Source organism: Eurosta solidaginis, chromosome 2, assembly GCF_040869045.1.
Source record: "Eurosta solidaginis isolate ZX-2024a chromosome 2, ASM4086904v1, whole genome shotgun sequence".
NCBI lineage: Eukaryota > Metazoa > Arthropoda > Insecta > Diptera > Tephritidae > Eurosta > Eurosta solidaginis.
The window spans coordinates 299,670,020-299,683,649 of record NC_090320.1 but is presented as its reverse complement, the minus strand read 5'-3'; the positions used below and the strand labels follow the sequence as shown (position 1 = coordinate 299,683,649).

At 36.8% G+C, this 13,630-nt stretch overlaps 2 protein-coding genes across 6 annotated transcripts in view; one reads left to right on the top strand and one right to left on the bottom strand.

The window, feature by feature from the left end:
- Positions 1–13,630, top strand: part of dpr3 (defective proboscis extension response 3) — a 663,598-nt gene that overhangs the window by 89,777 nt on the left and 560,191 nt on the right. The gene's annotated exons all lie outside the window — the stretch shown is intronic.
- The window catches only part of LOC137241287 (SUN domain-containing ossification factor), a 140,332-nt gene that overhangs the window by 90,876 nt on the left and 35,826 nt on the right, over positions 1–13,630 (bottom strand). Inside the window, exon 1 of one of the 5 annotated variants that reach the window (XM_067768743.1) lies at positions 5,783–5,822. The exons of 3 other annotated variants lie outside the window; for them this stretch is intronic. The gene's annotated coding sequence lies outside the window, so the exon portion shown is untranslated. Of the gene's footprint in view, positions 1–5,525; positions 5,823–13,630 lie in introns of those variants that run through there. One more of the 5 variants, XM_067768742.1, reaches the window with a different exon arrangement.

The window sequence follows — 13,630 nt, the reverse complement described above, 5'->3', positions numbered from 1 at the left end:
AGATTCAACTTATTACGTTTACACCAGTCGGCAACATTATCTATATCTATTTGGTGCTAATATGACACTCCTTTGGTCCGTTTAGGATAGATTTTGGATACATATCCCAAATCTAAAAGCACATATTTCTTTGCACACCGAACAAACGAAAAAGGTACCGTTTTTATTACTAAACAATCAATCAAAAAACGGTAGTCGTTCGGAATATAACCAAATATGTCCTTACAGACGATTGCAGGCCGGCATCTATAAAGATGAGGGGTAAAGGCCAATAATAATATAAAACAGGAACATTATATATTTTAGATATTTTCTTTATGTACGAAGTACAATCAAATAAAATTTTCATTCCAAAAAAAAAAATTCCAGTAAAAAAATAAATTTCAATTCGGTGCTGTTTTATTGAATATATAGTAGGGCGGGTCGATTTAAAAATCGCTCATTGCTCTGTGAAAATCGTATTCTAGGGATCAAAATAAGAAACTTTGCCGAAGGAACCATACCTCTAAAACGAATTCTGATGTCCCCCCCTTTGGGTCGAACTTTTGGGTAGAGGCAATTTCAATTCTACCTGCTGTGTCTTGTGGTGGCTTAAAAAAACAACACAAGCAATTTTACGAGCTGTAATTGTGTCACAGTGATACCTTCATTTTTTAAAACGGTTGAATAAAAAACCCACACAACTATGTTTACGACATGCAAATGCATCACAGTGATGCCTTGGTTTTAAAAGGGGGTTGTAAAAACGCTAATTTCTAATAATTTTTTTTAATTTCTTTTCTATTACTAAGTTAAATTCATTTTTTCATTTACATATGTTCTGATAAATAAATTTCTAAAGAGAAAAATAAACTCCAAAAAGAAACAAGTAAGGAAGGCTAAGTTCGGGTGTAACCGAACATTACATACTCAGTTGAGAGCTATGGAGACAAAATAAGGAAAATCACCATGTAGGAAAATGAACCTAGGGTAACCCTGGAATGTGGTTGTATGACATGTGTATCAAATGGAAGGTATTAAAGAGTATTTTAAGACAGAGTAGGCCATAGTTCTATGGATGGACGCCATTTAGGGATATCGCCATAAAGGTGGACCAGGGCTGACTCTAGAATTTGTTTGTACGATATGGGTATCAAATGAAAGGTGTTACTGAGCATTTTAAGAGGGAGTGGGCCTTAGGTCTATCGGTGGACGCCTTTTCGAGATATCGCCATTAAGGTGGACCAGGGGTGACTCTAGAATGTGTTTGTACGATATGGGTATCAAATGAAAGGTGGTAATGAGTATTTTAAAAGGGAATGGGCTTTAGTTCTATAGGTGAACGCCTTTTCGAGAAATCGCCATAAAGGTGGACCAGGGGTGACTCTAGAATATGTTTGTACGATATGGGTATCAAATGAAAGCTGTTAATGTGTATTTTGAAAAGCAGTGATCCTTAGTTCCATAGGTGGACGCCGTTTCGAGATATCGCCATAAAGGTGGACCAGGGGTGTCTCTAGAATGTGTTTGTACGATATGGAAATCAAATGAAAGGTGTTACTGAGCATTTTAAGAGGGAGTGGGCATTAGGTCTATAGGTGGACGCCTTTTCGAGATATCGCCATTAGGGTGGGCCAGGGGTGACTCTAGAATGTTTGTACGATATGGGTATCAAACGAAAAGTGTTACTGAGCATTTTAAGAGGGAGTGGGCATTAGGTCTATAGGTGGACGCCTTTTCGAAATGTCGCCATTAGGGTGGGCCAGGGGTGACTCTAGAATGTATGTACGATATGGGTATCAAACGAAAGGTGTTACCTTTTCGAGATATCGTCATTAGGGTGGGCCAGGGGTGACTCTAGAATGTGTTTGTACGATATGGGTATCAAACGAAAGGTGTTACTGAGCATTTTAAGAGGGAGTGGGCATTAGGTCTATAGGTGGACGCCTTTTCGAGATATCGCCATTAATGTGGGCCAGGGGTGACTCTAGAATGTTTGTACGATATGGGTATCAAACGAAAGGTGTTACTGAGCATTTTAAGAGGGAGTGGGCATTAGGTCTATAGGTGGACGCCTTTTCGAGATATCGCCATTAGGGTTGGCCAGGGGTGACTCTAGAATGTTTGTACGATATGGGTATCAAACGAAAGTTGTTACTGAGCATTTTAAGAGGGAGTGGACATTAGGTCTATAGGTGGACGCCTTTTCGAGATATCGCCATTAGGGTGGGCCAGGGGTGATTCTAGAATGGTTGTACGATATGGGTATCAAACGAAAGGTGTTACTGAGCATTTTAAGAGGGAGTGGGCATTAGGTCTATAGGTGGACGCCTTTTCGAGATATCGCCATTAGGGTGGGCCAGGGGTGACTCTAGAATGTGTTTGTACGATGTGGATATCAAATTAAAGGTATTAATGAGGGTTTTAAAAGCGAGTGGCCCTTAGATGTATATGTGAAGGCGTTCTCGCGATATCGACCAAAATGTGGACCAGGTGATCCAGAAAATCATCTGTCGGGTACTGCTAATTTATTTATATATGCAATACCACTAACAGCATTCCTGCCAAGATTCCAAGGGCTATTGATTTCGCCTTGTATAACTTTTTCATTTTCTTCTACTTAATATGGTAGGTGTTACACCCATTTTACAAAGTTTTTTCCAAAGTTATATTTTGCGTCAATAAACCAATCCAGTTACCATGTTTCATCCCTTTTTTCGTATTTGGTATAGAATTATGGCATTTTTTTCATTTTTCGTAATTTTCGATATCGATAAAGTGGGCGTGGTTATTGTCGGATTTCGGCCATTTTTTATACCAAGATAAAGTGAGTTCAGATAAGTACGTGGGCTAAGTTTAGTAAAGATATATCGGTTTGTGCTCAAGTTATTGTGTTAACGGCCGAGCGGAAGGACAGACGGTGGACTGTGTATAAAAACTGGGCGTGGCTTCCACCGATTTCGCCCATTTTCACAGAGAACAGTTACCGTCATAGAATCTATGCCCCTACCAAATTTGAGAAGGATTGGTAAATTTTTGTTCGACTTATGGCATTAAAAGTATTCTAGACAAACTAAATGAAAATGGGCGGAGCCACGCCCATTTTGAAATTTTCTCTTATTTTTGTATTTTGTTGCATCATATCATTACTGGAGTTGAATTTTGACTTAATTTACTTGTATACAGTAAAGATATTAAATTTTTTGTTAAAATTTGAATTTAAAAAAATTTTTTTTTAAAAAGTGGGCGTGTTCTTCATTCAATTTTGCTAATTTTTATTTAGCACATATATAGTAATAGTAGTAACGTTCCTGCCAAATGTCATCATGATATCTTCAACGACTGCCAAATTACAGCTTGCAAAACTTTTAAATTACCTTCTTGTAAAAGTGGGCAGTGCCACGCCCATTGTCCAAAAAAGTGGGCGTGGTTATAGTCCGATATCGTTCATTTTAAATAGCGATCTGAGATGAGTGCCCAGGAATCTACATACCAAATTTCATTAAGATACCTCAAAATTTACTCAAGTTAACGTGTTAACGGACAGACGGACGGACGGACGGACGGACGGACGGACGGACGGACATGGCTCAATCAAATTTTTTTTCGATACTGATGATTTTGATATATGGAAGTCTATATCTCTCTCGATTCCTTTATACCTGTACAACCAACCGTTATCCAATCAAAGTTAATATACTCTGTGAGCTCTGCTCATAGGCATTTCAAAGTGGGATTTTTTTAAATAAATAAAGGGGGGGGGGGGACATCAGAATTCGTTTCAGAGGTATGGTTTCTCCGGCAAAGTTTCTTATTTTGATCCCCAGAATATGATTTTCACAGAGCAATGGGCGATTTTTTTGTCTCCCCACAAATCGCTCCGGCCTAATATACAGCCTTGGCATACGGCTTATAAATTTCATCATATAGGGGCCTTATATTGTCGATGCCTTTGCAAAATCATCGACAATTTGTAAAACCACCCAAATACTACCATGTAGCAAACTTGAGTTTCTTAGCCCAAATCCTAACATTCATATATTTAATGTCAATTTTGTAAAAAAAAAACGGCTAAATTGAATCTGGATTCCAAAAATGCATGTAATCCCTTTCACTTATGTATATAAAGCGCCTAAAGGGGAATAAACAGGATCATTTTTGAGTATTTACAATCCAACATACATACAAAAAAAAAATTATTTTAATCTATCATGAAAAAGTTCCGTAAGAAAAAGGGTTTACACAGAAGCTTTTCTGCTCTTTTGTTAAATTCAAATGCGGTCAGATAGACGGCTTTGCAGTTGATCGATGGGTTGTTTATTTTTTAAGCTCATATTCCTCACATATGTATATTGCACTCATATTACACTCACAACTATGAATTATATATTTGTGAAGTTTTTATAAACAAACAAATTTTTATTTAGAATTTCATCAAACTTTTTGAGTCCGCAGTTCAATAGTTAAATGTTGAATTCAATTCAGTGTAATATTTATAAGTTTGAATTTTTTCAAAGATCGCATAAATGTTTGGATCTTGATCTCCACGCTCGTCGAAAGGTCCAGGACTAAAGGATTTGAATACTTTTATGCACGCTGTGCTAGTGGCATTGATGAATAAAATCTAAGACTCAGTTCTTACTTTTTAAGGTAAATCTTATTCCAAAAGATTCAAGGTTCGATTCGAGCTCAATGCTAGAACAATAATTTTTTTCTAATGATAATTATTGTTATTTTTTAATTTTTCTAAATTTGAAAAATTGTATTTTGTTTTTGGAATAGTAAGTAGAAAATTTTTCAGACAACCTGCCATAGCTGCGCAGATAGATCCATTTCGAAGGGTGCTAAGCCTTCATCATCAGTACGCTTTAGGCATGCTGCGCTAACCATTTAGCTATACAGCGGTGGTTTGTTTGACTGGCAAATTTGCTACTTCTATTCCTTTTTACCAACTATATTTAAATTATTGTTCTGGCCTTGAGCTCGAATCGAACCTTGAATCATTTATCAATAGGCCGATAAAAACAAAAACAATTCTTATTCCAAAAATTAAAATTCCTTCATAAAATTTATCCTTTCTCTGATAACACATATATCAACGGGATGTTACACTTGTATTCTCCATAAAAGCCCAGCCCCGAGGTAAAACATGAAAATTAGGACAACTCAGTCAAACTATTCTCGCAAGAACCTCGCAACAAACAAAATTTTCTCGAAAGTTTGCGAGGTTTGCATGAAAAATTTAGAAAATAGTAAATTTTGTAAAGTAATTAAAATCAAGCTTGTTGGTATTTTTCTATGCAGATTCTAAATTGCATAGAAAGCTAGAAATAAATTAGCTGATTCGATTATGATGACTCCTATCAAATAATGAAGTTGCAATTTATCGGGATATTTGATTGTTCAAATATACGCAGATCCCCAACACAAACTTTTTTGTGACGACTAATTAGTTGAATATAATATAAAATTGCTTTCTTCAAATAATCTTTTTTGCATTTAACTCCACCAAAACTCTCAAAATAAGTAACAAATTTCTTCATTACGATTTTGTGAAAATGTGCACTGCTGGCACTATTTATCACTCGAACAAATACTGTATAAGGATTTATAAGGACAAAGTTTTTTTTTGTATATTTATTTCACACAAAGTATGCAGTCGCGAAGAGAACACACGTAAACTTTAACAAATTATAACAATTTCATTAAATTTCAAATAAAACGCTTATCATCCTTCAAAATATTTTCAAGGACATCAATTTGTGCAATTGTTACTCAAATGGCACTTAATGTGTTAAACAACATTAAATATGCAAGCGTTCGAAATTAGCTCGCGTGTCAAGCGGCACAACGCGTCACCCGGAGCGTACAACTCGTGCGCGCCGCTCGATACGAACGCGTGGAAAACTCAGTGGAAACTGAACGATAATCCAATGAAATTGTAATAATTATGGAGCGCACCTCGCACCACAAGTGTGCAAATTATTGGCCGCCTGCAAGTGAGTGGCAACCAGCTAAGCATATGAAGCCGCTAGATGAGCGATGTGTGGGGTGTGCGGTGTATGTAGGCGACGATTGTATTGCGGCATTGCGAGTACAAGGAAAATTCACAGGCAAAGTGGATAAACAAATACGAGACGATAAAATGTGACGAATATCAATTGAAGTGGCAGAAGTAGTAGCCGATGGATTTTTGACCGAGTCAATAGCAAAGTCAAGCAGCTTAGTTGAACAATAACAACACTAACAATAATGGTGGGAGCGAGGCTGACAAGAAAATTATAAACGAATAGAAAACCACATACATTCACATATGAGCATATGTAGTTATGTACAACAACTACATACGATGTCCATAAGTCAACTCGTATGAATGCGAAAAATGCACAGCACATTACCGGCTGCAGCAGCACCTACAAAAACATTGTTATGCATTTGCAATGCCGGTGACACTTTGCGCATAATGGCAGCACCCAACGTTGTTGCAGAATATGGTCAAATAAATGTTTATTACCGTTACAAACCGGAGTGAAATACATAGCACGGTTGCCACTTTGGTCCATTTGAACCAAAAATGGTCCCTTCCAACCCCATTTGGTGCGTTGGCCCCTTTCTTCAATTTTGGTCCTTTTTCGGCAGTAGCCACGATTTTAGGACTTTTCTTTCTTTTTCACTGAAACAAACATTCGTTTTTCGAGCGGAAATAGTAGCCGTAACCAAAGCAGTAGAAACCCTGGAAGAAAATAGCCCAAGCAGCAATCGTGTTAACTTTTATATTGACAGTCAAGCAGCAATTAAGGCAATAATCTCACATAACACGGCATCTAAATGCGTGTTAGAGTGTAAGCAGTTTCTGGAGAGAATCGGGACAGAGAGAACCATACATCTATATTGGGTCCCAGGGCATATGGGAATAGATGGGAATGAAAAATCGGATGAACTAGCTAAAAAGGACGCATCCCTTTAAGCTTGCTCCGTATACGTCCCAAATAGACTGGGCGAGATTAAGCAAAGGCGAGAGGTGCACATTATCGACCAAGCAGGAAAGGCGTGGGTTCAAGCGCGGGGCTGTAAAGTGTCGAAGATTATGTGTAGGTCTTGCAACCTTAGACTAACAAAGTTACTTTTATCATTAAAAAGAGACGAGTATTCTGACTGGACACTGCCTTCTGGCGTCACATGCCTTTAAATTAGGCTTGGTCAGTGATAGGATATGTAGTAAGTGCGGGCTGGAGTAGGAAACGTTCGAGCACGTTCTGTGCTCGTGCCCTGCGCTTACCAGGCTAGGACTCCAGCTATTAGGAGTGATACAGCTGTCAGATCTAGAAGCAAGTGGCTTAAGGCCTAGGAAGCTTCTCGTATTTGCCAAGAGGACGGATTTATTTTATAACATAGGTCCTGTTTTTTGATAGGGCTTTTCAGTTTGGTCGTTAAAACAAACTTCTGGTAACACTACGGACTTATTCAGTCTATGTGAGTTCCCATGGACCGGCCATTTCAACCTAACCTAACCTAACTGTTTATAAAATTTGCCATAAATTCATTAACCCACATATAATTTTCAATTTACTTCAATGGAATTCTTACCACGATAATTGCTCAGTCAGTAAATAGCAGAGCAAAACGTTTCATCTGGGAGATAATTACGGCGAGGCATTAAAAAGAGTATTGTTTTTGTGGTTAGATATTTCGATCGGTTATCAAACACTTATCGTGATAGATTTTTGTGACTAGTCGAGCAAAAAAAAAAAAAAATGTCTCAAATACACGTATGTCTCTAAGAAGTATGACAATGAAAGGTCCGTCAAGCTGCAACCATTCCTTACTAAAAGCTAAAGACATCCCAGAAATGTGAAAACGTAATATCTAAAGGTACACATTAGTTTTGTTTGTGCAGTTTGAATTAAAGACAAGTGTCTCCTATTTGCTATGTTTATTAAAATTTTATATCGAAAACCATGGAAGCATCCTAAAATGTGTACATTTTACAACGAATACGACAATCTAGTAATTTGCCGAATTGTTTAAATACCAATAAAACAAAACTTAAATTTGGCCCTTTTTTCGATGAATTTTAGTCCCAAATGAAAATATGGTGTGGCAACCGTGATACATAGTTCGAATGAATGAGCGAACTGACGAGAAGATGATATGGTAAACAAGGTTGTCGCTTTGGCTCATTTGGCACAAATATGGTCACATTTCTTTAGGTGTAATGAGCTGGTCCTTTTTCTTCTGATTTAGTGCTTTTTACGAAAGTGTTGGAGATTCTGGTACAAGAACATGTTTGCAATAGATATTGTGGTTCAACTCGATTATATAAATCTTCTTAGCGGAAGCTAAAGTCTTTTAAAATATATCAGACGAGCCTTACCAGTGCGCATCTTGCGCAACCAATATAAAGTCTCTTATCAAATATCAACAGAAATCAGCTGTTCTATTAACTTACAGCTTGCGCTGCCATCTACCGTATAATAGCAACTGCCGTCAATCAATTAGTACAGTTTGCGCAGCCATCTAGCGTGCACTACATCTTGCGCTGCCATCTAGCGTACAATAGCAACTGCCGGTAATGCAGTGCAAATATGCACAATAGTACAAATATATTTCTTTGTGTGCTCACAATCGTTTATTTTAAACAAATTATTTTAATAAAATGTAGCTAATCAAAAGCACTACGACCAAAATTACCAAAGATCGCTAATAGCCCGAATCTCCATCTTTACAACCAAAACTTTATTTATAGATTTGGATTCCAATAAGAGTGAAAAAGAGACCCGTACATAAAAACAGCAATTAGAAATAATATAAATGATTACGGGTTCGAATCGACCTCAAGGCTGCGATCTTACAAGTCAGTAGGCCGATATATGTAACAACAAAATTATATCAAATTACATTACGCAAAAAGTCTTCTCAATTTATCATGGTAGTCTGGGGACATTCTGTGTCAATTTACGGATACCTCTATCGTGAAGAGAAAGTTATTTGATAACAAAATGTGTGGGAAAATATGCATAAGATGTATGTATATTGAATCAAGTTTCCGTCTTCTCTTTTCAAATTTGTTTTGAAGTGAAAACTGAATTTGGAATATGTACGACTCACCAGATTACTTCAAATAAAGAACGCATTTACACACCGTGGATGGATCGTGAGAGGTACGAATTAGACAATATACTTATAGAGTCTCACCCCTTAAGGAAAACAACTTCTCGGAGCGCTAGAGAAACATCGGCGTGCTCAGCTCCAACAAAACTATACGTAAAGGCTTGGTTTCCTCGAAAGCGGTCGATACATAGCGGTAGAAACTGACTACACGTTGAAGTTCAACGTAAATATAGAGGCAGGGCAAAGAATATTAAAAACTCGTTCATCAACCTTTTTTCCCACCGCTATACTCAAAGCGGTGCACACTTTGTCAAACATTTCAAATATTTTCAAAATAACAACAATTTTGGCTTTTAATGTTCTTTAAAATGCTAACAAAAAGTAGATTTAGTATGAAAAACCATCAAAAACGTGCTAAATTGGCAGAAAACGATCGACATAAATCCTTCACAACGGCGGGATAGCTGTATAATAAAGCGGTGCCGCTGATGACGGTGAATATATAGGCCGCCATTTAGCGGTCATAATATAGCGGCACCGTTTTCCGAGGATACTGAGCCTTAACAGTTCACTTAATTTTTTTTTTTTTGAGGTAGGAAAATCATTCCTTGTATGCATGACAAGGATTTCAAGTGGCCGTTTCTCAATTTTGAAAAATTGTTGCGAAATATTTAATTTTGTAAGTAGTCACATTCACCGTTCAGAATGGGAGCATGTCAAATCCGTAGTGACTCTGGACCATTAAAATAATAATAAAAATCCATATAGGGGTTTTTAATACGTCTGGTAAAGTAATGAAACCACTACACCTTTTCCAGTTTAAGTTCAGAAATTTACAACTCCAGTTCAGAAAATTACAATTCAAAGTCCGGAAAATTACAATTCAAGTTCATAATTTCTAATTTAAATTCAGAAATTTACAATCCAACTTCAGATTTTCCAATTCAAGTTCAGAAAATTACAATTCAAGTTCAGAAATTCCAATTTAAATTCAGAAAATTACAATTCAAGTTCAGAATTTTAATTTTAAGTTCAGAAAATTACAATTGAAGTTAAGTAAATTACAATTCAAGTTCAGAAAATAACAATTCAAATTCAGAAAATTATAAATAGGGTGTTATTTTTCAAAAGTTATTCCAATTCATACTACGTAATGTAATACTTATATGTTATTTGAGGAGTGATGATGCTTTGTTGGCAATGGTGGCTTGGATATACTGTACCCCAAGTTTTCTCCAAGGCGTGTACATCTTGAGTTAAGAAATGAAACGGAGGATAACTCTTTGCAACAAGTGCAAGAGGACGCTCGGGCCATGAAAGTCCTTCAGTCGACACCGTAGTTTGGAAGCAGTGGAAGGGGAAGACCTCCACAGAGTTGCGAGAGGCAGGCGGAGGAAGACTTGATCTGTGTACACAGTACTTATACGTTATTTGCGGGATTGTGGACGCTCCGTTGATTTCGTCATCACTGCTGTCATACTGAATGCAGATCAATGTGCTTGTGACCTTTATGTAAAATATAGTTGTATGTCATTGTAACTGACCTATTATGAGAGGAGGAAAGAGAAGAGAGGAAGCGGTTTTTTCGCTATCTCCTTCATGTGAGCAAAATTGATTTATGTGAGTTAAGAAGTCCAATGCTTTCTTAACAGATAGTAGGCCTTCATATCCTTGAATCAGATTATTAGCGCTATCATTTACCATGTTACATACTTTGACTGCGATTGCATGAAAGAAAAAAATTCCTGAGAAACTTTCTGAACTTGAATTGTAATTTTCTGAACATGAATTGTAATTTTGTGAACTTAAATTGGAATTTCTGAACTTGAATTGTAACTTTCTGAATTTGAATAGTAAATTTCTGAATTCAAAATGGAATTTCTGAACTTTAATTGTAATTTTCTGAACTTGAATGGGAAACTCTGCACTTGAATTCTAAGTTTCTGAACTTGAATTGTAAATTTCTAAATTTAAATTGGAAATTCTGAGCTAGAATTGTAATTTTCTGAAGTTGAATTGTAATTTTCTGAACTTAAATTGGAAAAGGTGTAGAACTCTTGATAATCGACTATTCGAATAGTTGATTAGTAATATAATCGATTATCACTAATCGAATAGTGGTTTGAGTTCGACTATGTAGTGACAGATTCGACTACTCGAATGAATTTTTTTGTTTTTGTAATTTTTTTATAAAACTTTGCTGCGAAGACGTTTTGGAGTTAGTGTAAGCCATCTTTGGCTTACATGTTTAGCACTATGAATCCTTGGCATTTAATCTTTATATTTTTATGACAAAAAAGTGGTTCATTTGTAATTTTTAATGACAAAGAAATTTATTTATGAAACTGTTAGTATTCGAATGGCAGTTAGTCGATTGCATGCCATTTTGAAATCGAATCGATTAGAAGAATAATCGATTGAAAACAGGAGCCCTAATATTTTCCCATATTAAACGCCTTCTCGACACTCTCACTGGGACTAGAAAGAGATTATCTGGTCGATCAGCTAATCAAGAGAAACACTTAAGGATACGAGGAACGTTTCGCATATGGTTTCTAAAAGATTCACAGTCAGTTCAGTGCCGCCCACAGGCATAAAAAAAGAAAATGTGAGAGCTCAAACGAACTCTTAATTCCCTTTATAAAATTAATACAAAATTCCCTTTATAATATTAAAATTAGATAGAAGGACATTACATTGAATCTAGCGTATTTTAAAACAAACGAGAATATGGGAAATGGAATGATTGGAAGTTAGAGGGGTATAGATAAAAGCAAGGAAGGAGAAAAGAAAGAGTTAGAGGAAATAGAAGAGAGCGAAGGAAATAGGTAGGGAGAAATAATGAAGTATTTTATGAATTTTCAGATTTAAATGCACAGTACGACCAATTTCTGGGTGCTCTGCTAGTATATTATAAAAGTTGGGGCCCCACATATGAGGAAAGTATAATTGTTTATAAATTTTGTTCAAGAGGGTGGGAGGACCGAGATTCAGAATGAGAAGAGTACTGCAAATGTGGTTCCATTTACAGATCTTCTGAAGGAATCGCATATGTCACGGCGCCCCTAGCATTTAAAAGTGCTAAGTATACTAGGTACAAACTAACATCCTAACGCTGTCACCGGTCAAATCCTTTATTAGTCAAATAATTCAACGTAAAAACATTAACCATTTTCAAATTTTAATAGCGATTATTTGCCGAAGAAACTACAATAAACACCACAAAATAAATGCAGCCAGCAACCAATTACGCAGAGCAGATACCTAAAGACCACAATGCATGTCGAGGAGCCTCCGCAGAGCGGCATAGCAAAAAAGGTAGGGAAAAAACAAACAAAAAGCAGTAACAAGCAATAAAATACAGATAATAAAAACATAATAATAAATGTGATCGACGTGTAGGCTGTGCAGACGATGAAACCAGTACCAACAACAACAACAAGAAAATAAAAGCGCAATAGTACTACGCTTAAGACTACGCAGTAATGAATGGCACAAACAGCGCAGATTCGGCATAGCGCAACAGAAGTGACTTTGTGACTACATTTACATCTACACACGTATGGGACATGCATTATGGTAGCCGCCAAGGAAGCTGTGTGTCAAATTAATGAGTCGCTATCAGCATTTGCTTGATTGTTGCAATCATTGTTTGGATTTACTCTTTCTCCGTTTCAATTACAATTATAACTGATATTTTGTAGTACGATAAAGACATTTCCCGATCATTTTAGGCAGTGCTTTCGCTGTTATGGCAGCTATAGATCCAGTATACTTCAGAACTATAACCTTAAAGTATAGAGCCAGCTATCTCGGAGGGTAGCATAATCGAACTTCGAGGTCATCACTTCCACCCCACGGCTTGGTGGCAACGGGAAAGCGAGCTGGCCTGACTTATCTGTATGCGACGGACGAAGTAGTTGAGAGCGGATGGTGTCTTCTTTACTTCTATTTGGGGTGGCCCGTTGAAGGCAAAAGTTGAGGAGAACGTCGCGGGGATAGGATCAGGCCAACGACAATTAGGCACCAGCTCAGCGGCGATATTATAGCAGGCCGACAAAAGGCGAGGTAGTGTAGTGTTACTTGGAATGCACCTCACTTCGAATGCATTTAACGATACAAATATACACACACTTATAGACCACACAAGCAGTCAAATTTTACTGACCCAAATAATCACTTGAACTCAGCATGAGTTTGTTTACATTTGTCAACCCCATTAGTTATATTGACTGTAAAACCCCATACATATATACATAAATGGGTTATCAGAATACGCTGACTAGCATTTTTGCTTATTATTAATACATGTACATCTTGTTTGTAAGTATTAGTGTAAATATGTATTAGTAATTTAGAAATATTTTGTATAAAAGAAAACGGTTCATGAATAAAGAATCAATCCTATTTTAACACCCAAACTAGATTGTTCATTTTATATTACCTGGCGACCCTGCCAGTTTGATCGGTAAGTTAGCAGAAAATTTGCTAAATAAGCAACGCTGCAGAAAACGATCTTACTGAAGGAAGATCCTGCAAG